Below are 26,536 nucleotides of genomic sequence, written 5' to 3'. Positions count from 1 at the left end.
CATTAGACTTTTAAGCAGAAACATTGTTACCTTTAGTAAAAGTGCTTTAAACACTTTAGTGTCAAGTATTTTAATAGAGTCCACCAATATGCAAACAATAGAGCAACTATATTAGTTCATGCAAATGTTCTACACATGGATTCCCGGGTCCATAATTAACCATTTAGGGTAATACTCATAAACTATACAGTATGCAGTAAACACGTCTACCAAGTAAATTAAGAATCCCTATACTATGTAGCAGTTGATGCAAACTGGGATCTGATTTAAAATCTTTAGAAACAGAGGATTGTTTTAATTTTAGAAGTGGGAGAGGAGAAAGTCATATTCCTTAAAGAAACAAACAGTACTTCAAGTCTCTGTAAGATCTCCAATTTTCCATATTACACGTGCCCATTTAGGAGATCATGTCAGGTTTTATAATATAATACATTGTAAATAATGTAAGTAATTAATCATGATTGTAAACCAACGACCCTCTTAACAGGAGCTGGAAGTCTCTCATATCTGTTTAAAATTTTTGCTCTATATGAATTTATAAGTGCCTGATCCCTGTTGGCCCCAATTGAGTATACCAGGTAGACTCTGTATTGGTACTTGACAATCACCTGAATTCAAAAATCTTAAGTCCATATTTCCTAAATTTCCCATATCTTGCCATCATTCTGAATAGCAGTCAAAAATCATGTCAATCATTAGAAGTAACAAAACATGTTATTATTAGCACAATTCCACACTTCTCATGTATAAATGATTGACAATAGGCAACCTGCCCAGTTTGGTTTTTGAACTCCAATGAACACTGGTCCTCCCATCAAGGTAGGGAATATTATGAATTTTTTTTCTCATTAACTGTCCTCTGCTTGACTGGACAGCAATCTGTAAAAGGTACACAATAAAAACTGCTGCATTTATAAATTGGTCATAGCCCTTCACAGCCTCTATTTCTTCTGTGCCTGAGCAAAATCATCACATTTCCAGACAAAAATAAAACACACTTTTATTAATGGCTTTTATTATTTTTTAAAATGCTATAATTTCAAAAATCTTAATTGTCTAAAGAATGTAAACTCCCCAGATCAATTTTCTAAAAAGGAAGTCCAGATACTAAAAATAACTTCAAGATGTGGAACGCTGGGAAATATCAAGAGCAGACCAGGCAACTTGCATGCGACCATCAGAGACAGGGAAACTGGTTTTGAGCAAAGCCATTAGGCTGCCTTATAGACATGGAAGAAAGAGTCACAGGAGCTCTGGTGAAGAGAACTGACAAGCACAATCTAAAGGTAATTTTAACATACATGTAGTGTAGGAAAAACTTGCCATATACATTACATGTGTAATGCAGGAAAAACACTGCCATTTGATGAAAGCAAGACCACAAATGTCTTCAAATAGAATGACAATAATGTTAAAAAATATAACTAGTATCTTAATGATCACTTGAATAAAATAATATGCTAGATTCAGAATAAAAATTCACTAAAATAATTTCTCAGCCATTCTTATTAATTATATACTACTAACAATTTTATATATTAATTTACCAATTAACAAAATATACTAATAGAAAATCACTACATAAAAAAGTAAATATTGGATCAAAAATCATTGTAAATGCCTATATACAAAAATCCCATACTTAGAAATATCACCAGAAGCTAAAAATTTAAATATCAAGTTTGTATTAGAAAAACAATGGTTGTTGGTTGGTTAAAATGGATAGAAGATGGCAGTAATGAGTGTCACGTTATTGGTCCAATCCTAAGGTTTCACACTTAGAAAACAACATTTCATAGTCAAAGACATGTCTCTGATCTCAGTAAAGAGAGTCACATACCCATGCTTTAGTTGAAAAGGGAATTATGTTGAAAATGGTTCAAAACAAAAGACAAAACAAAAATCCTCCAAAACTGTCACCATTACTAGAAACATAACTCATAGCATATGCTCTGATGATAAATGAGAAGTGCCACTTTCTTTGTGAATAACATCTTCAGCTGCACTGTTATTAACTCCAGGAAGATATGCTGGACTTCTTGGCTTTGTTTTCTAACACTGTTCATATATCACTGGTTATTATGTTGCCAAGGTAGCATTCATGAAGGCAAATAAAAGATAAACCAAGAAATCCATACACAGGAAAAAAAATAACAACAAATAGATAATTCAGGATCACAACAATGTCACTCTTCACTGGCAAAGGGTCAAGCCAGTGTTAGAACCACAAGGATCTCTCAACTCTACTCATAATAAGGTTTCCAAAGTACCTGTGAACTAACCCTCAGCAAAGTTAGAGTTTTTCTTTCCTCTTAATCATTACTTGCCTTTCAAAATAAATGCAAAACTAAAATAATCCAAATATGGCAAGAGATATGAAACTCATCTACCTCAGGATCACCTAGGAAGTTTGTTAGAAAATTATTCTAGGGCCTAATCCCCAGATACCCAGAATCAATGTTAACAAGTATGGTGTGGGATCCTGGTATCTGCATTTCTAACAAACTCTTAAACACTAAAAGTGTGAGAACTTCTAACTAAAAAGAAAATTTGTATTTTATAAAAATGCACACATTAGCAATATAAAAAAAGACAGCTTTTCATTATTTTCTATTTGTTCATTTTTCTTAATTAAGTACATTTTGTTTTTTAACATTACTCTAGGAAAAAAGCTTGAAAAGCTAAATTTAAGTGTCTTAATCTAATAGACTCTTGTAAAGGTACCAATATAATTTATGCCTAGCTCTAAAACTCTTAAATTTTCCAGAGACACTTCAAATCCCTTCACACAATTTATGAATTAAAATGACAACTGGTGTGCTTTTTTTAAATATTGAAATATAATTCATACACCACAGACTTCACCCTTTTAAAGGGTACAATTAGGACTTCCTTGGTGGCGCAGTGGTTGAGAATCCGCTTGCCAATGCAGGGGACAGGGGTTCGATCCCTGGTCCAGGAAGATCCCACATGGTGCGGAGCAACTAAGCCCATGAGCCACAACTACTGAGCTCACGTGCCTAGAGCTTGTGCTCTGCAACGAGAAGCCACTGCAATGAGAAGCCCGCACACTACAATGAAGAATAGCTCCCACTCACTGCTACTAGGGAAAGCCCGTGCGAAGCAACGAAGACCCAACTTAGCCCAAAATAAATAAATTAATTTAAAAAAATAAAGTGTACAATTCAGTATATTCACAAAGATGTGCAACCATCATCACTAATTTTCATTTCATTACACCAAGAAGAAACCCCATACATATTAGCACTCACTCCCCATTTCCCCACCTCCACCCACTGGTAACCACTAATCTACTTTGTCTTTCTATGGATTTTCCTATTCTGGATATTTCATATATAAATGGGATCATATAATATGCGGTCTTTAGTGTCTGGATTCTTTCACTTAGCACAAAGTTTTCATGGTTCACCCACGCTGTAGAATGTACCAGTACTTCACTCCTTTACATGGCTAAACAATAGTAAATGTATGGATATACCACATTTTGTTAATCCATTCATCAACTGATGGACATATGGGTTGTTCTCATTGTTTGGCTATTATTAATAAAGTTGCTAGGAACATTATGTACAATTTTTGTGTAGACCTATGTTCTCAATCTCTTGGGTATACAGTTGGCCCTCTGTATCTGCAGGTTCTGCAACCACAGATTCAATGAACCATGGATCCAAGTTGAATCCATCCAGGTGTGGAACCTGCCTATACAGAGGGCCAACTGCAAGGGACTTGAGCATTAGTGGATTAAGGTAATCAGGGGGTCCTGCAACCAATCCCCTTTGATGGCTTCTTGGCACCTTCCCACAGTACAGAATCTTAGCCTAATCCAATTTGCAAAGCAGGACCACAGAGCTCCTAAGGGCTCTCAAGCTCTTGGGGAGTGCACAGGCCACCCCAGGGGACCAAAGGTGTCCGAGCTGGACAGAGGGCAGCAGAGCCTATGGAATGATGTCATGAGCCCAGTAGTCCTGAGCCAAAACGTCACATTGACCACCTTGGCTGTTGGGTAAACCCAGGCATCTCTGTTAACTGGTGTCACTGCATATTCCAGGGCCAGAAGGGATTTTGGAGGTCAGCAGTTCCATCCTGGCATGAATCTTCTCTCTACAATCCCTGCCAGATGGTCATCGGGTCTTTGCTCACTTGCTGTGATAGGGCAATCCCTCCCACCAAGGGAATCCCTATGAAAATTCAAAAAAAAAGAGAGAGGAACTGCTGGGTCATATGGTAACTCTGTATTTAACTTTTCGAGGAACTGCCAAACTTTCCCAAAGAGAGTACATCATTTTACCCCACTAGCAGTGTATGAAGGTTCCAATTTTTGCACATGCTAACCAACACTTTTTACTGTCTGTCTTTTTCATGTTATGCTAGTGGCTGTGAAGTGGTTTTGTTTGCATTTCTTTATGACTAATGATGTTAACATCTTTTCATATGCTTTTTGACCATTTGTATATCTTCTTTGGAGGAATACCTACTCAGATACTTTGCTCAGTTTTTAACTGGGTTACCTTTTTATTGTTGAATTGTAAGAGTCCTTTGCACAATCTGAATAGCAGACGCTTATCACATATATTATTTGTAAATATTTTCTCCCATTCTGTGGATTGCCTTTTCACTTTCCTCATAGTGTCCGTTGAACCACAAAAGTTTTAAATTTTTATAAAGTCCAATTTACTTTTTCTTTGATGTTTTTGGTATCATTTAAAAAAAACAAACATTGTCTAACTGGTGTGATTTACCACTTTTATTCCTATTTATTCCTGGGTCAAGCAAAGAAAATAAAAAAGAGTAAAGATAGGGAGAAAATATGTAGATACCACATGTCTATCAGCTATAAAATCCATAGTTCCTCAAGCACTTAAGAACATCACTGATGATACACTGGGTGCAAAAAAGGGAAAGTTCTCAAATGATGGCAGATTGATAACGGCAAAACGTTACCGAAGAGGTGGTAGTTTTTTGTACTTCTGATAGACGTGAATATACATACTCTTCTCTGCTTAATCGTTTAAAATTAGTCAAACACTTGATCATCTATGATCTATTTTGCAGACAATTCAGGTTGTTTCATGTTCTGTCTCTATGGAGGTTCCAAAAATAACAATTCTCAATGAGAAAAATAAAAAATAACATAATACACAAATATATAATTTACAGATAAAGAATTGAAGGCAACTAATTTTAACTAAGTTTAAGGGTGCTAAAGCAAGAAAGTAGCCTTGAAGTCTTGTTTCATGCCACCAGAGATTTGCTAGAAAACTGCTTAAGAAAGAGGATACATACAGACAACTGGAATGACAGGAGAAAGCCCCTCTCTGAGGCCGAAGGATTGTGGCTCTGAAAAGTTAAGTTGTAAATATGAACAAGGTTTTGTGATTTTTTTCAAGGCAAATTAATCCAATAGTTTCTAAGATAGCTGATTAACTAAATTTAAATTAACATAGACCCTCAAAAGTCAAGAGTAGACATTAAATTGGGTCTTAAAAAAGAATATAGTAGAAAGTAATAAAAATGGAAAATATGGCCTAAACTACTGACACAATAAAAATTTCTAATGTTCAGAGACCAACCTACTGATGACAACAACAAATATAGAAATGAATAGCAAAACTGTTATGGGCAGTCAAAATAATGGTAAACAAGTACTGAAATATGCCAAGATGATTTGTATTTGTAATATCTATACAAACTCTACTTCAGCTTTCACCAGGTCTATGGATATCTATTTCTGTTTTTAGATGCATCCAGACAAAGAATACTTAGTAACTCATTTCAAATTACTATGTCTTATGGATGATTATATGAACATAAGCAAGGAGTACTGCATGCAGAAATCGGACAGTATTGCTCAAAGTGGTACTAAAAAAGTACACTGATCTTTAAAAAATCACTTACTGATGCCACCAAATGAAAAATTACTTAAAATAAGAATTATTTCTTGGTCGATTTTCTATAGGTAACTTAAAAGCTTTGAAGACATGAAGCACTTATATAATGTATAGAAGTTTGCCATCCAGGTATCATATAACTCTTGTAGGGCAATGTATATGAATAAAATGTATATGAAGGACCAAGAGCATCGTTATTGTATTCTATGTATTTGCAGCACACAAGCTTAACAAAATGTAGGTAGCAACTGTTACCTTCCTGATGGCAGAATTTTTTTAAGTGCGCTTAAATTAGAGCAAGACACTATCAAGGGGCTTCCCTGATGGCGCAGTGGTTAAGAATCCACCTGCCAGTGCAGGGGACATGGGTTCAAGCCCTGGTCTGGGGAGATCCCACATGCCACGGAGCAACTAAGCCCATGCGCCACAACTATTGAGCCAACTGCCACAACTACTGAAGCCCATGTGCCTAGAGCCCATGCTCCACAACAAGAAAAACCACCAGAATGAGAAACCCGTGCATCCCAACTACTGAAGCCCACACACATACAGCCTGTGCTCCGCAATGAAGAGCAGCCCCTGCTCACCGCAACTAGAGAAAGCCCGCGCACAGCAACGAAGACCCAACGCAGCCAGAAATAGTAAATAAATAAATAATTTCAAAAATTAAAAAAAAGACTACCAAAAAGAATTTCTAAATGCTAAAATTGTCAATAGCTACCCATCTGCCTTATGGGTAGTGGAAAGGGTGTGTGTGTGGCATTACAGTCTGGCAGGGATCATATGTGTAGCTTAAAAAGTATATTCAATTTATTATAATAAGATAGCCATTGTTTATTGTTTCCTTAATGCAAACACTAAAACAGTGGTGCAGTTTTTATACCTATTTGAAAGGCTGTGAGCTGTTAGTGCAGTGAACTTGTGGATGGTGAAGACGGTGGCTTTGGGGTCCACCTGGAGGCCGCTGTGAAACCTTCCAACAAAGGGAAGGCAACTGTCTGCGCCATCTTTGCATAGCTGCCGGTGTACAGGTACCTCAGGGCCGTGCTGGACAATAGGGGACCGAAGTCTTGGGCTAAGCAGGATGAACTATCATTACAGACTAGAGTTTCTGATGTCTCTGTGACTCCATTGCTTGGAACTGACCCAGCCCAGGGAAGGGGGGACTCGTCTGGTAGTCGCCCTGGCTTCTGCTAACTCATTGGTTTCTTCCCAGGCCCCTGATTCTCAAAGGAGGGTCCACAGCACCTCGAGGGGGCTTAAGATGTTCACTGGTGTGTTATTTTTGAATAAAGCTTGAGAGCTTTGGAAGCCCAGCTGGGGAAGTGCCCCTTCACAGAGATTCAGGGCTAGCCTGGTGGCTGAAGGCCTAAAGTTTGGAGTTCTCCTCCTGGAGAAGTGCTGTTGGGATAGCTGGGATGCCCAGGTAATGGTTCCTGCCACTTCATCAACAAGCTGTGACAAGAAGTGGCGAGTAGCATGCCTTCTATCTGGGTACTGTGGTTTTTCTGCCAGACCCAGAATGGTAATGATGACCTGGTTGGACTAGAGTCTCTAAGAACTTCTCTGAGGATCGTTGAAACCACCTGAGCCACTCTTATGCTTCTTTCCACCCTGTGTGGCAATTCCCCAGCCCACCCGTATTTTTTTTTTAAAGTAAAATTGGTGGAGATTGGTTCAAGATGGCAGAGTAGAAGGACGTGCTCTCACTCCCTCTTGCGAGAGCACTGGAATCACAACTAACTGCTGAACAATCATCAACAGGAAGACACCGGAACTCACCAAAAAAGATACCCCACATCCAAAGACAAAGGAGAAGCTGCAGTGAGATGGTAGGAGGGGCGCAATCAAAACAAAATCAAATCCCATAACTGCTGGGTGGGTGACTCACAGACTGGAGAACACTTATACCACATAAGTCCACCCACTGGAGTGAAGGTTCTGAGTCCCATGTCAGGCTTCCCAACCTGGGGGTCCGGCAACAGGAGGTGGAATTCCTAGAGAATCAGACTTTGAAGGCTAGTGGGATTTGACTGCAGGACTTCAACAGGATTGGGGGAAACAGAGACTCCACTCTAGGAGGGCACACGCAAAATAGTGTGCACGTCGAGTCTCAGGGGAAGGAGCAGTGACCCATAGGAGACTGAACCAGACATACCTGCTAGTGTTGGAGGGTCTCCTGCAGAGCCTGGAGGCAGCTGCAGCTCACCAAGGGACAAGGACACTGGCATCAGATGTTCTGGGAAGTACTCTGTGGCGTGAGCCCTCCCAAAGTCTGCCATTAGCTCCACTCAAGAGCCAGGGCTCCAGTGTTGGGTCGCCTTATGCCAAACAACCAACAGGGAGGGAACCCAGCCCTACCAGTCAGCAAACAAACAGATTAAAGTTTTACTGGGCTCTGCTCACCAGAGAAACACCCAGCTCTACCCACCAGCAGTCCCTCCATCAGGAAACTTGCACAAGCCTCTTAGATAGCCTCTTCCACCAGAGGACAGACAGCAGAAGCAAGAAGAACAACAATCCTGCAGCCTGTGGAACAAAAACCACATTCACAGAAAGATAGACAAGATGAAAAGGCAGAGGGCTATGTACGAGATGAAGGAACAAGATAAAATCCCAGAAAAACAACTAGATGAAGTGGAGATAGGCAACCTTCCAGAAAAAGAATTCAGAATAATGATAGTGAAGATGATCCAGGACCTCGGAAAAAGAATGGAGGCAAAGATCGAGAAGATGCAAGAAATATTTAACAAAGAACTAGAAGAATTAAAGAACAAACATACAGAGATGAATAATACAATAACTGAAATGAAAAATACACTAGAAGGAATCAATAGCAGACTAACTGAGGCAGAAGAACGGATAAGTGACCTGGAAGACAGAACGGTGGAATTCACTGCTGCAGAACAGAATAAAGAAAAAAGAATGAAAAGAAATGAAGACAGTCTACGAGACCGCTGAGACAACATTAAATGCAACAACATTCGCATTATAGCGGTCCCAGAGGAGAAGAGAGAGAGAAAGGTCCAGAGAAAATATTTGAAGAGATTATAGTTGAAAACTTCTGTAACATTGGAGAGGAAATTGCCACCCAAGTCCTGGAAGTGCAGAGAGTCCCACGCAGGATAAACCCAAGGAGAAAGATGCCGAGACTCATAGTAATAAAGCTGGCAAAATTAAAGACAAAGAAAAATTACTTAAAGTAGCAAGGGAAAATTGACAAATAACATACAAGGGAACTCCCATAAGGTTAACAGCTGATTTCTCAGCAGAAACTCAGCCAGAAGGGAGTGGCATGACCTATTTAAAGTGATGAAAGGGAAGAAACTACAACCAAGATTACTTTACCCAGCAATGATCTCATTCAGATTCGATGGAGAAATCAAAAGCTTTACAGACAAGCAAAAGCTAAGAGAATTCAGCACCACCAAATCAGCTCTACAACAAATGCTAAAGGAACTTCTCTAAGTGGGAAACACAAGAGAAGAAAAGGATCTAAAAAAACAAACCCAAAACAATTAAGAAAATGGTAACAGGAACATAGGTACTGATAATTACCTTAAATGAGAACGGATTAAATGCTCCAACCAAAAGACACAGGCTTCCTGAATGGATACAAAAACAAGACCCAAAAATATGCTGTCTACAAGAGACAAACTTCAGACCTAGGGACACATACAGACTGAAAGTGAGGGGATGGAAAAAGATATTCCATGCAAATGGAAATCAAAAGAAAGCTGGAGTAGCAATTCTCATATCAGACAAAATAGACTTTAAAAGAAAGACTATTACAACAGACAAAGAAGGACACTACATAATGATCAAGGGATCAATCCAAGAAGAAGACATAACAATTATAAATATATATGCACCAAACATAGGAGCACCTTAATACATAAGGCAACTGCTAACAGCTATAAAAGAGGAAATCGACAGTAACACAATAATACTGGGGGACTTTAACACCTCACTTACACCAATGAGTGTACAACAGATCATCCAAACAGAAAATTAATAAGAAAACACAAGCTTTAAATGACACAACAGACCAGACAGATTTAACTGATATTTATAGGACATTCCATCCAAAAACAGCAGATTACACTTTCTTCTCAAGTGTGCATGGAACATTCTCCAGGATAGATCACATCTTGGGTCACGAATCAAGACTCAGTAAATTTAAGAAAATTGAAATCATATCAAGCATTTTTTCTGACCACAACGCTATGAGATTAGAAATCAATTACTGGGGAAAAAAATGTAAAAAACACAAACGCATGGAGGCTAAACAATAACCAAGAGATCACTGAAGAAATCAAAGAGGAAATCAAAAAATACCTAGAGACAAATGACAGCGAAAACACAAGGATCCAAAACCTATGGGATACAGCAAAAGCAGTTCTAAGAGGGAAGATTACAGCAATACAAGCGTACCTAAAGAAACAAGAAAAATCTCAAATAAACAATCTAACCTTACACCTAAAAGAACTAGGGAAAGAAGAACAAACAAAACCCAAAGTTAGTAGAAGGAAAGAAATCATAAAGATCAGAGCACAAATAAATGACATAGAAACAAAGAAAAGAAAAGCAAAGATCAATAAAACTAAAAGCTGGTTCTTTGAGAAGATAAACAAAATTGACAAACCATTAGCCAGACCCATCAAGAAAAAGAGGGAGGGACTTCCCTGATGGTGCAGTGGTTGGAAGTCCACCTGCCAGTGCAGGGCACACAGGTTTGAGCCCTGGTCCGGGATGATCCCACACGCCGCGGAGCAGCTAAGCCCGTGCACCACAACTACTGAGGCCCGCATACCTAGAGCCCGTGCTCCGCAACAAGAGAAGCCACCTCAGTGAGAAGCCCGCGCACTGCAATGAGGAGTGGTCCCTGGTCACCGCAACTAGGGAAAGCCCACACGCAGCAACAAGGACCCAACACAGCCATAAGTAAATAAATAAATTTAAAAAAAAAAAAAGAAAAAGAGGGAGAGGATTCAAATCAATAAAATTAGAAATGAAAAAGGACAAGTTACAACAGACACTGCAGAAATACAATGTATCCTAAGAGACTACTACAAGCAACTCTATGCCAAAAAAATGGACAACCTGGAAGAAATGGACAAATTCTTAGAAAGGTATAACCTTCCAAGACTGAACCAGGAAGAAATAGAAAATATGAAAGACCAATCACAAGTAAGGAAATTGAAACTGTGATTAAAAACCTTCCAATAAATAAAAGTCCAGGACCAGATGGCTTCACAGGTGAATTCTATCAAACATTTAGAGAAGAGCTAACAACCATCCTTCTCAAACTCTTCCAAAAAATTCCAAAGGAAGGAACACTACCAAACTCATTCTATGAGGCCACCATCACCCTGATACCAAAACCAGACAAAGATACTACAAAAAAAGAAAATTACAGACCAATATCACTGATGAATATAGATGCAAAAATCCTCAACAAAATACTAGCAAACAGAATCCCACAACACATTAAAAGGATCACACACCATGATCAAGTGGGAGTTATCCCAGGGATGCAAGGATTCTTCAATATACGCAAATCAATCAATGTGATACACCATATTAACAAATTGAAGAATAAAAACCATATGATCATCTCAATAGATGCAGAAAAAGCTTTTGACAAAATTCAACTCCGATTTATGATAAAAACTCTCCAGATAGTGGGCAGAGAGGGAACCTACCTCAACACAATAAAGGCCATATATGACAAACCCACAGCAAACATCATACTCAATGGTGAAAAACTGAAAGCATTTCCTCTAAGATCAGGAACAAGACAAGGATGCCCACTCTCACCACTCTTATTCAACATAGTTTTGGAAGTCCTAGCCATGGCAATCAGAGAAGAATAAGAAATAAAAGGAATACAAATCAGAAAAGAAGAAGTAAAACTGTCACTGTTTGCAGATGACATGATACTATACACAGAGAATCCTAAAGATGCCACCAGGAAACTACTAGAGCTAATCAATTAATTTGGTAATGTTGCAGGATACAAAGTTAGTGCACCAAAATCTCTTGCATTCCTATACACTAATGATGAAAAATCTGAAAGAGAAATTAAGGAAACACTCCCATTTACTGTTGCAACAAAAAGAATAAAATACCTAGGAATAAACCTACCTAGGGAGACAAAAGACCTGTATGAAGAAAACGATAAGACACTGATGAAAGAAATTAAAGATGATACAAACAGCAGGAGAGATATACCATGTTCTTGGATTGGAAGAATCAATATTGTGAAAATGACTCTACTATCCAAAGCAATCTACAGATTCAATGCAATTCCTATCAAATTACCAATGGCATTTTTTACAGAACTAGAACAAAAGATCTTAAAATTTGTATGGAGACACAAAAGGCCTCGAATAGCCAAAGCAGTCTTGAGGGAAAAAAACAGAGCTGGAGGAATCAGACTCCCAGACTTCAGACTATACTACAAAGCTACAGTAATCAAGGCAATATGGCACTAGAACTAAAACAGAAATATAGATCAATGGAACAGGATAGAAAGCCCAGAGATAAACCCACACACCTATGGTCAACTAATCTATGACAAAGGAGGCAGGGATATAAAACGGAGAAAAGACAGTCCCTTGAATAAGTGGTACTGGGAAAACTGGACAGCCACATGTAAAAGAATGAAATTAGAACACTCCTTAACACCATACACAAAAATAAACTCAAAACGGATTAAAGACCTAAATGTAAGACTGGACACTATAAATCTCTTAGAGGAAAACAAAGGCAGAACACTCTTTGACATAAATTACAGCAAGATCTTTTTTGATCTACCTCCTATAGTAATGGAAATAAAAACAAAAATACACAAATGGGACCTAATGAAACTTACAAGCTTTTGCACAGCAAAGCAAGCTACAAACAAGATGAAAAGACAGCCCTCAGAATGGGAGAAAATATTTGCAAATGAATCAATGGACAAAGGATTAATATCCAAAATATATAAACAGCTCATGCAGCTCAATATTAAAAAAACAAACAACCCAATCCAAAAATGGGCAGAAGACCTCAATAGACATTTCTCCAAAGAAAACATACAGATGGCCAAGAAGTACATGAAAAGCTGCTCAACATCACTAATTACTAGAGAAATGCAAATCAAAACTACAATGAGGTATCATCTCACACCAGTTAGAATGGGCATCATCAGAAAATCTACAAACAACAAATGCTGGAGAGGGTGTGGAGAAAAGGGAACCCTCTTGCACTGTGTTGGGAATGTCAATTGATACAGTCACTATGGAGAACAGTATGGAGGTACCTTAAAAAATGAAAATAGAATTACCAGATGAGCCAGCAATCCCACTACTGGGCATATACCCAGAGGAAACCATAATTCAAAAAGACACATGCACCCCAATGTTCACTGCAGCACTATTTACAATAGCCAGATCATGGAAGCAACCTAAATGCCCATCGGCAGACGAATGGATAAAGAAGATGTGGTACATATATACAGTGGAATATTACTCAGGCATAAAAAGGAACGAAATTGGGTCATTTGCAGAGACGTGGATGGATCTAGAGACTGTCATACAGAGTGAAGTAAGTCAGAAAGAGAAAAACAAATATCGTACATTAACACATATATGTGGAACCTAGAAAAATCTACAGATGAACTGGTTTGCAGGGCATTAATAGAGACACAGATGTGGAGAACAAACCTATGGACACCAAGTGGGGAAAACCGCAGTGGGGTGGGGGTGGTGGTGTGATGAATTGGGTGATTCAGATTAACATGTATACACTGATGTGTATAAAATGGATGACTAATAAGGACCTGCTGTATAAAAAAATAAATAAAATTCAAAAATAATAAATAAAAGTTAAAAAAAATTTTAAAAAGGCTATGAAACACTGATATATACAACACATTTTCTAAAGATCTTTAAACTGGGAATACTTACTTAGGAGTGTGATAAAGCAGATCCTCCTCTCCTTTCTGCCCCTCCCTACTCCCTTTTCTCTGCATAGAAACAGAGTGGCCACAACTCTTAAGGTTCAGAAAAGGCAACTACCTTCTTATGGGCTGATGCTTCCCTTAAACATAAAGCCAACATTAAACCTTAAAAACTAAACAAAAACAAGAACACGTTTAGGGGATTATAATGAGAAAAACTTTGTACCTTTAAGATGCAGACTTAATTGTGGAGGAAGAGTAAAACAATATTTATTTTGGTTAAAAAGGGTTATAGAAAAAGAATATACAATTGGTTAGATTTTTATAAAACATAAAGTTCATCTGAAGTTTTTTTCCCACAGGAAAGCATTAAAATGAAAGGAAGTGAGGATAGAAGGGGATAAGGCCTTAAATGGCTCATCCAGGTGTATTACCATCAATATGAATTTTTCATGTTTTTATTTTGCAGACATTTGGAACAGTTGGATAGCCTTTGCAGAATTTAATAAATGAGGCCTGCAGAGTGCTGTTATTATTCTTAATTCCCAGATTAACAGGTATTATCTTTATTTTCTAATCTTTGGGTCACAAGTCTTAGATTATAAATTTCTAAAAGATGTTTACAAACCATTACATAAAAAATGAAAAGCTAACATTCATAGAATATTCAGAAGGGAGTTAGTTTAAAAAAACCCTCAAATTGCATATTCAAGTCATTTTAGGTGAAAACAAACAAAAACCTAAATGGCTTTTCTTTTCCTTGTGAAACACTTGGTAGAAATAATACCTTTTCCCATATTATATTATATATTATATACTTGTCTCGAACAAGTAGACCTGTAATAAATATAAAATCTACAACTCTGCATATAAAAGCAAAAACAAAAATACCCACAACCCAATAAACTTATAATACAGAATCTGTATTACAGCCATACATGGGCAAGTAGACTAAGGTATTAAAAAACTAAACACAATTCTGAGTTGATCCAGTTAAAATATTGTACAAACTTGTTTATTTTAAAAAATTTACTAATGTTTTATTTTCTACTTCAAATATTTGCCTAACTCTGTGGCATCTGCAGTACTAAAAGCAAACAGAAAAAAATCATCAGAAGGATTATACAGAGAGTAAAACAAAAACAAAACCGCAATCAAGGAAATGGATAAAGAGGAAAAAGAGAAAAGGAAGACCAACAGACATAGGAAGGAGGGAAGAGGAGGCAAATTGGCTTACTCAAGCTCTCTTGGGACAGTGTGCTGAGTTACCAGATCAGAAATGAGGGGTTGAAAGCTACTACTGATAACTGGTGGAGGCTGAAAGTGCTACTTAAGTGCTTGGTGTCTGTTGAAAAAGAGGGAGGAGAGGTTTGAGACTGAGGATGCCAAGTGCATTTCCAGCCAATAGAGTAAAAAGGAAGCATTAACGGTAGCCTCAGGGGAAGCTGAGCATTCAATCCCATGAGCCAGAGGGCAAATGTGGCAATAGCAGTGAGTAGCAGCTGGATAAAGGAATAAAGAAGCCACAGGAAAACTGGCAGCTTTAGACACATAGGGCCAACTAGGCCTTGTCTTGATATTGAGAAGAACAAACTGTCTGGAAATAACACTGCCATCTTTCTGCTGCCAGTGGGTTACTAATCCTCAACCAGGATGCAAAGACTGAAATTTAGTTTGCCAAACTATACTAAATATTGATTTAACTCTGGAATAGTAGCTCTGCTGAAAAGGCATATAACTAAGACACTCTCAGTGTTTACCTTTCCAATAATCAAAATCAGCATTCTTCACAACTATCTAACCACTACTCAAAAATATTTAAAATGAAAAAAAAAAATACTTAGAATACCTTTCTCTAACACTGTATTTCCTTAATGTTTTCTAAACATTATTTCATAGAGTATGATTTAACAAACTAAAAAGGATATATATCAATAAGTTATTAATGACAATCCAATCAATATGGTATATTGGACACTAAAAAGAAGTGAAAAACTGGAAACATGAAAATCTTTAAAGAAACTTCTGAAATAATATTCTCTCATGTTATTTTCATTCATCTTCTGCCATTAAAAAGTTCAAAATATTTTCAGAAGGCAATCTATATTACCTTTCTATAGTTTTAGATCGCAAGGTAAAATGTTAGACTTCTTCTTTTAAATAAGCATCTGCTCAATATTTCAGTACAATATCCAAAGATAAGATTTACCAAACACAATAGTTTTTCAAATTACTAGGTTTGATATATTGGATAAACTGCAATTTGTAATTGATTCAATACACTCCCTTGGCCTGAGAGTAAGTCAATTCTCTCTTTTCTTCATCAGAATTAAGCTAACTTAAGATTGATGTTATGAAAAAAGTAAGATTCTAGCCCTAGAAGAATTTTACACATTTAAGAAAATCAAACTGAAAAGTAAGAAATATCGATTAAGTTGTAAGTTCTAGATTCTATAGGAATTCAAAAGGTGGGAAGTGATGGAGTAGGAGAAAATTTCCTCAAGGAAGTAAAATTTAAGATAGTCCTTAAGCCATAAATAACATTTGGATAAAAATTATTTGGAAGGCAAAGACATGAAAATAATGTAAATATAAGAAGCAGAAGTGATCATGCAACTATATTTTGTAGAGTTACCACAGGAAAATTAGATTTGACAGTTATTGCAACTAGATGATAGAAAATACTGAAGCTAGAGTCATGATACTAAAGTATCAATAGAAAAGGAAGATTGGGGGTGTCTTAATATACTCAGGTTGCCATAACAAAATATCGGATTGAGGGGCTCAAACAACAGAAGTTTATGTTCTCAAAGTTCTGGAGGCTGGAAAGTCTAAGATAAGGTTTTGGCAGGGTTTAGTTTCTGGTGAGAACTCTCTTCCTCATTAATAGGACTTGTAGACTTCTTACTACGTCCTCCCCTGGCAGAGAGAGGGTGATCTCTTGGTGTCACTCATTCTTGTATAAGGACACTAGTTTTATTAGATCAAGGTTCCACCCTTATGACCTTATTTAACCTTAATCACGTCCTTAAAGGTCCTATAACCTATAGAGTCACATGGGGGAGGGGGAGGGCTACCATATACGAATTTTGGAGGGAAACAATATGGTTCATAGCAGGGAGTGTCATTAAAGGTTTCCAAACAGGACTTCCCTGGTGATCCAGTGGTAAAGAATCCACCTTCCAATGCAGGGGATGTGGGTTCGATCCCTGGTCGGGGAACTAAGATCCCACATGCCCTGGGGCAACTAAGACCTGATGCAGCAACCCCACCCCCCAACAACAACAAAAACAACACTAAGAAAAGTTTCCAAACAAGTGGTATCATTTTTTAAAAAGCTGTTGGAGGATTAAGTGAGGTGATATACCATAAGTTGCTTAAGCTAGTTTATGGATATCATAGAAGTGTAAACTCCAAGAAGGTAGGGACTTTATTTTTAACCATTACATCATAAGAGCTGTACTGTCAATATAGTGGCTACTAGCTAAATGTAGCTATTTAAATTTAAGTTAGTTAAAATTTAAAAATTCAGTTCCTCAGTAAATATTCATGACATTTCAAGTGCTCAAAAGCCACATGTGGCTAGTGACTGTCACAATGGTTGGTGCAGATTTCCATCATAGAAAATTTTAGTAGACAACACTGTTCTAGAGCCTAGAAAGGTGTATGACACTGTAATTGTTGGATGAATAAAGAAATATAAGGAACTATTAGCATGGTTCAAGAAGATTATAGTTACATGCAGAAGAAGGAATTATATCTTTAGTTTATACTTTTTGTGAAAGATTCAAAAGAATCACTTGCAACCTAAGAAGAGTCTCTTATTCACCTTTAGAGAAGCAGTAAGTTTAATGCTAGGAAGATTTAAATTAAGAAGTATTTCCGTGGGAGATTAAGATAATACTGTTCAGAATTTTGCTTTCTTATGACCTGAATCAAAAGAGGAATCAAAACTCTAGAGACAAGCCATGAATGTGTCTAGTAGTCTCACTCCCAGGTACCAGCAGTCTTACTTGAGCCACTGTAAGCAGCAGGATCAATAATGGATTCACCAACAAGTTCCCATGGCACATATTGTCAGGGTTGTTGGCAATAAACATGGGACACGGAATCTGTTGTGAAAATACAAGGATCTGGATTTCTATTTTTGTTTAGATAATTTATGTTTGTCAATGGATGAGGATGTACAGAATATCTGCAACTAATGTTTATTTATTCAGATGAGAACTTCTAATCTTCCAAGCACTTGGAAATGCACAAAGTTCAGTGCCATTACAAGGCATTCTGACTGGTAATTCCATCTTGTACTTTGATAGCTTGATTATCACACAAATAAAGGAGGGTTCCTTCTGTAACGGGTTAAGCTTTTTCTGTAACTCTCATTTTAAAAAGTTAGCCTATTTTTTTATAAGTACAAAACCAGAGAATATACTTTCCCTGAACTTGCCTAACCCATCTATTTTCTTCATAAAATTAAACCACAGAACATGCTTTCCCTGGACTTATATTTTGCCTATCTTTTCTGAGAACTGAAAAAGGTTAACTAATCTCTTGAATAGGCTTCCTGCACATTAGATCATCTTTATTGAGAACTGAAAATGGTAACCTAATCTTATGGGAACAACTGCCTTACTCCCCACACCATATTCTCTGCCATGTGGACACAACACACTCCCCTCCTTTGTGATCTAATTTTGTTACTCTCTGAGGACTGCCTGAAGTTCAAAGCAAACTCATTTTAGGAGTGGCCTTACTGCTATCTGTGAATAAAGCTTTCTGACCTGTTTTTTGCTGATCTTACTCCAGAACCCTTGACCTCTCCTTCCTTCCACAAATAGTTCTTGTTCCACAGGGAATGGGATAGAAGACACATAAAAACTCTCTCCTCAAGGAGTACAAGTTTATTCTCTTAGTTTCTTCTTTTTTCCTACCACTGGGTGCCCATTTCTTTTACCTATTAATGCCTTCATTCTTCTCAGGTGAAATTGGGAAAGGAACACGAAGGATGAAGAAGACAGTTTTAATAAACTAATGTGATAGTATCAAGTCTAAAAAAATTATTACATTAGAACCTCCCAAGTCAAAACCAGAATTTTCAAAAAAAAAGTAAAAAAAAAACAACAGAATTTTCTTCTGGCATATTCTATAATATCAATTTCCTGATTTGTTATTGTAGCATTAACTACTAATTATCTCCCATTATGTATTTTATCCTTATTACATTTAGCAGTAGACCCATCCTCCCTTGCAGTTTTAGGGAACTCAGCTTGGTATTACACTTCCCAAATTCCGTTGCAGCTAAGAGTAACCGTGTGACTACATTAGAAATTATGATGTGAGCAGAAGTGATGTACCCAATTTCCTAGTCACATCCTTTAAAAAAGAAGCTGCTTGTTCTCAACTTACTCTTGCCTCTTTCCAAAGGGCTATAATGTGAATAGTAAAAGTGACTGCAAAAGAAGAACAAAGCTGAGGCAACAGCGGAACAAGGCAGGAGGAGCTTAGTGACATAATACATTAGATTTTCCCTAATTCCTTGGATTGCCTACTGGCTTAGACTTTACCCAAGAAAGAAACCTTCCACTTCCACTTAAACAACTACTCTTTGGTCTGTATGAAAGCTGTAAAGCATAAAACCAGCAGTAAAAAAATAGTTATATTTAGAAAAACAGGATATGCATACAAAGTCTAAAAAGGCAATATGGTCAGATGGAAGCCCTGAAAGATCAATTACACTCAAACATAACATGTATTTCTTAGAATGACACAGAGAATCCTTCAATACCCAGCTCAAATGTCTCTAAAATATCTACATCCTCTGAATGAAGTTAGTTGCTCTGTCATCTATGCTCCAATTTACCACATTCTCTAATGATTATTTTCATTATTAAATAGTGAGTTCCTGCAGGGCAGGAATTTTACCATACTCATCTTTTTATGTTCCCAGAATTAAGCATAGTGTTTGGAACTTGGTAAGGACTAATAAATATTTGCTGAATGAAACACTGGACTTTAGAAGTGATGAAAGAAATGTGTGAAAATATTTTAAAATGCTTTTCCCTACAAGCAAGTCATGCATTATAATAAAATATTTCTCCTTCACCTCTACAACTCCAGACCCTGATTTCATAGTTTATATCTCTTATGGCATCATCGATCTCAAGTTGTGTATAACCACTAATTTCTTTGGAGTTGAAATGCAGATTCAATCAACCAGTGCTAGATTACAAACACTTAATTCATGAATTGCAGACACTTTTACATAAAGAGTAGGCCAAACACATTTTCACAGGAGTAATAAATAACTTCAGATGTCCTTGTAAGAAACTCAGAGATAGGGCTCACCTATTAATTTTCTCTACTGAGTGCATTTCCACATCAAAAAAGCATTACCTGTCATTATTTTACGTTACCACAGTAGAGAAGATTTAATCTTCTTTTACATCACAATTCCCTTGCTTCAGTGGCCATGTGATCATTCAGTATTACATGTATTCTAAAACTGGCATAATGCTTAAAACCTACTTTCCCGATTCAATACCCACTATTTATTTACTGTGAAGAGAAATTAAGTAACTTAACCATGGTCACAAGTTAGCTAACACTGAAAACCTGGGACTACTCTCCTAATATTCTGAGTATGAGTAAATATACATTATGCATGTTGATGCATTTATCATATAATTTTACAAAATTACTGAGGTAGTTGATATGGAATCCATTACATATGATTATTATGTTACTTAAATTTATTTGAATGAGCATCGTAGGTCGATCAATGAATATTCTGTGAATCATATATAGTTAAAGCCACCATTTATAAGTAATCAGAGGGAGGGAAAATATGGTTAATAACAGTAGGTTCAATAAATGGTAGAGTAAAGAGAGTCATAAAATAAATAAAAAGTACACCTGGATTTCACAGAAACAAAAAAGACCTGGCAGTCATGCTTATTTTATTACATATCAGAAGGACTAAAGTGAGGTTTAAATTTGCTTTTTCGGGGGTGAGGGTCTTGGAGATAGAAGGAGTACCTATGGGAAGAAATTATAGGGAACAGATCTCACTCAGTATGAGATATTGAAAAAGAATGTCTGAGACACAGAATTCCTGTGACAATATATTGCAACCATAATTTCTATGTGTAGTGGAGGTCTTAACAGTGAGATTGGTGGGGAGTTATTCTCTAAGAAGGAATTCCACCTGAGACCAGGGGTTACCTGAATAAACACCACTATACACTCAGAATCATGATTTAAATGCATGAGAACAATATGACTGCACTGTCCATTTGGAAGATAAATTTATCAGGGGCATATTAAATGTATAAAGAGTAGGGAAACCAGAAGGAAGCTATTAGATAGTCCAAATAAGAGATAAGAAAGAATAGTGTGGTGAAAATGAACCAGAGGAGTCAGAAAAAGATGTTCTAATTAATCAATTATATGCTAATATTATTATTTACTGTACTTTTAAGATAAAACAGGATTTCAAAAGTAACTTAATAAAACTATCTTTTATCTTATTACTTATTAAAATTTCTTACCTTAATATATTTTGAAATATATATTAAAAATATAATCTCAACTATAATGTGTTTAAAACAAACTGAATTTATCTTTCTCAAAAAGCCTATTTCTTCCTCCTCCTGTAATATTTATTTTATAAGATAATTTACCCCATAACCTTAGTTAAAAATCTCAAGATCATCTTCAACTTCTTCCTCTTATGTCTATTATTATTAAGATATTCAGAATCTCCTCTCTATCCCCTCTGCCACTGTTTTAACTTCGGTCATCATCATCTCTTCCTTAGTTCCCTTTAACTAAGCCTCCTAACTGATTTTCCAGTATCTACTTTTTCCCAAGTCTAGTATGAAATCCACACTGTTATCTTTCTAATGAATAAACATAATTATCTCCCTTCCATGAGTGGTTCCTCACTATCTATAAGATGAAATACTAACTCCTTAGCAAGGTATAAAGAATTCTTCATAAATGTGGCCTCAACCTACTTCTCAAGCCTCATCCTTGGCTATTCTTTCCCAAGAAACCTATGCTACAGCCATATAGAAAATCCCATAATTTCCTAAACATTTCATACATTTTCCAGACTATAAGTTTATTCATTTCACATGGCAGTTGTCAAATGTCAGTGCCTGGGCAAGGGACATTTTAAATCGATCTCTGTTTAGTAAATAAGCCAATAATCTTTGTATTCTATTAGTAGGTGATTCTTTAGAGTGATTGAAAAAATTTTTCCCTCAACACATTTTCCTGTAGATTACTAAACTTTTATCTAATGTACAATACACCACACATTACCATATTCCAAACACAGTGTATTTGTTTTTGTTATTAAAAACAAGAACTACTCACTATAGAAATTTGAGAAGGAAAGAGTAAAACAAAAACACCCATGGGACTTCCCTGGTGGCACAGTGGTTAAAAATCCGCCTGCCAATGCAGGGAACATGGGTTCAAGCCCTGGTCCGGGAAGATCCCACATGCCGTGGAACGGCTGAACCTGTGTGCTACCACAATGAGAAACCCACCCATAGCAACGAAGACCCAATGCAGACAAAAATAAGTAAATAAAATGAATAAATTAAAAAAAAAACCAAAAAAACCAAAACACCCAAACATCAGCTATTAAGATGTTCATATATTCCTTTATAATTTTTAAACTGCTTAGATATCATACACATAAACAATTTTATTTTCAAAAATTTTTAGCATTATTGAAGTACAACTGATAAATAAAACTGTATATATTTAAAGTATACACTGTGATGACATCACATATGTATACTTTGTGAAATGATTATTACCTCAATGAGGTTAACCAACACATCTATCACCTCACATAGTTCTACCATGTTTTTGTGTGTGTATATGCTTAAGGTCTATTCTTCTAGCAATTTTCAACTATACAACACAGCATTATTAACTATAGTATTAACTGTAGGTTTTCATTTTATGGTGTCCATTAGATCCTCAGAGCTTTTCATCTTACAACTAAAGGCTTCTACCCTTTGACCAGCATCTCTGCATCTCTTCTAACCCCCAGACACTGGTAACCACAATTCTGTTTCTGTGAGTTTGACTTTTTTTTAGATTCCACATATAAGTGAGATCATACAACATTTGTCTGTCTCTGCCTAGCTAATTTAACTACGTGTAATATTCTCTAGGTTCATTGTTGCAAATGGCAAGATTTCCTTCTCACTCATGGCTGAATACTATTCCATGGTACATATACCATATCATCCGTTCATCCACTGCTGGACACTTAGGTTGTTTCCATATCTCGGCTATTGTGAATAATGTTGCAATGAACATGCGTATGCACATATCTCTTTGAGATGTTGATTTTGTATCATTTGGATATATACTCAGAAGTGGGATTGTTGGATCATATGGTAGTTCTATTTTTAATATTTTGAGGAAACTTCATATTATATTCCATAATGGCCATACCAATTTATATTCCCATCAACAATGTACAGGGTTCTCTTTTCTCCACATTCTGGCTAACACTTGTTTTATATCGTCTTTTTGATAAAACCACCTTGACAGGTGTAAGGTGATTATCACATTATGGTTCTGATTTGCATTTCCCTGATGATTAGTGATGCTGAACAACTTTTCATGTACCTGTTGACCATTGGTGTGTTTTCTTTGGAAAAATGTCTATTCAGGTCCTTTGCGTATATTTTAATCAGGTTTTTAAAAAAATTAAGTTGTATAAGTTCCTTACATATTATGCATATTAATCCCTTTTCAAATATATGATTTGAAAATATTTTCTCTCATTCCATAAGTTACCTTTTCATTTTGTTTATTTCCTTGGCTGTGCAGATGCTTTTTAGTTTTATGTAGTCCCATTTGTTTATTTTTGCTTTTGGTGTCACATCCAAAAAATCACTGACAATAGCAATGTCAAGGAGCTTTTCCCCTATATTATCTTCTAGAAGTTTTACAGTTTCATTTCTCACATTTAAGTCTTAAATTCATTTCTTGTTAATTTCTGTGACTAGTGTAAGACAGGAGTTTCATTCTTTTGCATGCGGATAACCAGTTTTCCCAATACCACTTGGAAGAGACTATCCTTCCCCCACCACGCTATATTCTTGGCACCCTTGCCAAAGATTAACAGACTGTATACAAGTGGGTTTATATCTGGGCTCTCTATTCTGCTCCATTGGTCAATGTGTGTGTGTGTGTTTTTATGCCAGTACCATACTGTTTTGATTACTGCAGCTTTGTAACAGAGTTTGAAATCATAAAGTGTGATGCTGCCAGCTTTGCTCTTCTCAAGATTACTTTGGTTATTTGGGGTCTTCTGTGGTTCCATATGAACTTTAGGATTGTTTATATTTTTCCATTTCTGTGAAAAACACCAATAAAATTTTAATAGAGATTGCACTAAGTCTATAGAACACTTCGGGTAGTATGGATATTTTAACAATATTAATTCTTCTAATCCATGAACACAGGATATATCTCCATTTATTTTAGACTTCCTCAGTTTCTTTCATCAATGTCTTACAGTTTTCAGTGTACAGTTCTTTCACCACCTTGGTTAAATTTATTCCTAAGTATTTTATCTTTTTGATGCTACTATAAATGGGACTGTTTCCTTAATTTCTCTTTCTGATATATCATTATTAGTGTATAGAAATACAACTGATTTCTGTATATTGATTTTGTACCCTGCAACTACTGAATTTATTAGTTCTAACTGTGTGTGTGTGTGGTTTTTAGGGTTTTCTAAATGTGATAGTGAAATCTGCAAACAGAGATGTCACTTTACTTCTTCCTTTCTGATTTAGATACTTTTCATTTCTTTTTCTCACCTAATTGCTCTAGCTAGGCCTTGAAGTACTATGTTAAATAGCAATGGTGAGAGTAAGCACGCTTGTCTTGTTCCTGTTCTTAGATGAAACACTTTGTTTTTTACCACTGATTATGATGTTGGCTGTAGGCTTCTCCTATCTGGCCTTTATTATGGTGGGGAACATTCCTTCTATACATAGTTTGTTGACAGTTTTTATCATAAAAGAATGTTGGATTTTGTCAAATAAGGATACTGACCTGTAGTTTTCTTTTTTTGTTGTACCCATGTCTGGCTTGGGTATCAGGATAATGCTGGCCTTGCAAAATGAGTTTCGAAGTGTTCCCTCCTCTTCAATTTTTTGGGAGAATTTGCAAAGAATTAATTTTAATTCTTCTTTAAGTATTAGTATTAGTAGAATTCACCAGTAAAGCCATAAGGTCTTGGGATTTTCTTTGTTGAAAGGTTTCTGACTACTGATTTAAACTCCTTAATCATTACTGGTCTGTTAAGATCTTCTATTTATTCATGATTTAGTTGGCAAGTTGTACGTTTGTAAAAATATTTTATCTATTTCTTCTAGACTATAAATTTGTTGGTGTATAATAATTTACAATAGTTTCTTATGATTTTTTGCATTTCAATGGTATTGGTTGTAAGGTCTCCAATCTTATTTGTATCTTCTTTTCTTCTTATTAAGTCTAGCTACAGGTTTGTCAATTTTGTTGATATTTTTAAAAAACCATCTCCTAATTTTGTTGATCTTTTCTACTGTCTTTCTGATCTCTAATTTATTTATTTCTTCTCTGATCTTTGTTATTTTTTTACTTCTGCTAACTTGGGGCTTAGTTTGTTCATTTTCTACTTCTTTGAGGTGTAAAGTTAAGTTGTTTACTTGAGGTCATTCTTTTTTCTTAATAAGACATTTATCACTATAAACATCCTTCTCAAAACTGCTTTTGCTGCATCCCATAGTTTTGATATACCGTGTTTCGTTTTCAATTGTTTCAAGATGTTTTTGATTGTTTTATTTTTTTTTTTTTGCGGTACGCGGGCCTCTCACTGTTGTGGCCTCTCCCGTTGCAGAGTACAGGCTCCAGACGTGCAGGCTCAGCGGCCATGGCTCACGGGCCCAGCCGTTCCATGGCATGTGGGATCTTCCCGGACTGGGGCACGAACCCGTGTCCCCTGCCTCGGCAGGCGGACTCTCAACCACGGCGCCACCAGGGAAGCCCCTGCATGTAGTCTTTTGTGCAACTTATTTCATGACTCTCAGCCTTGGATATGATCTCTCAAACCAATGGACTAGTACTCAGGTTTGAGACATAGAGAAGCTAAAGGTTAAATTCCCCTCCCCTGTGATCATGGCAGAAACTACTAATCATTGACGGCATGTTCCAGGCAGACACTGCAAAATTATCAGAGCTGGCCCTCAAAGAAAACACTAAGTTCTACTGTTGTCCTGAAGCATTTTGGTTCTCCCTGATACCTTTGAATGACTCATCCATTTCTTATTCATTCTTATAGCAAACATGCCCTCAGTACCCATTATGGGCCAGATATTGTGATAGGCCTGGGGATGCAAAGAAAAATAAGAGCAGTCCTCAAGTGGCTCAACATTTTGTGGAGCAAACAGGCAAATAGAAAGACCATCAAAATGCTAGAAGTGTGCATGTGTAGCTAAAAGAACACACAGGAGGAGCATCTAAGGCAGACTCTGTTGGTGTATTTTGGTGGTGGTGGAGTGTGGATGGAGGTATAATTAAAGCTTCCCCAAGGGAATTCTGAAAAATGTGCAGAAATCAGCTAAGTGAAGGTTGGGGGTTAGGGGAAGGGAACAAAGAA

General features: G+C 36.6%; 1 protein-coding gene and 1 non-coding gene across 4 annotated transcripts in view; one reads left to right on the top strand and one right to left on the bottom strand.

Moving 5' to 3' along the window:
* Positions 1-26,536, bottom strand: part of LRBA (LPS responsive beige-like anchor protein) — a 727,005-nt gene that overhangs the window by 103,224 nt on the left and 597,245 nt on the right. The gene's annotated exons all lie outside the window — the stretch shown is intronic.
* LOC137224171 (small nucleolar RNA ZL8) lies at positions 7,427-7,509 on the top strand. Its single transcript, XR_010943268.1, has one exon. It is a non-coding gene; the product is annotated as a small nucleolar RNA ZL8 (small nucleolar RNA).

The sequence above is a fragment of the Pseudorca crassidens genome, chromosome 4, assembly GCF_039906515.1.
Source record: "Pseudorca crassidens isolate mPseCra1 chromosome 4, mPseCra1.hap1, whole genome shotgun sequence".
Classification (NCBI taxonomy): domain Eukaryota; kingdom Metazoa; phylum Chordata; class Mammalia; order Artiodactyla; family Delphinidae; genus Pseudorca; species Pseudorca crassidens.
This window is presented reverse-complemented; position numbering and strand designations above follow the sequence as displayed.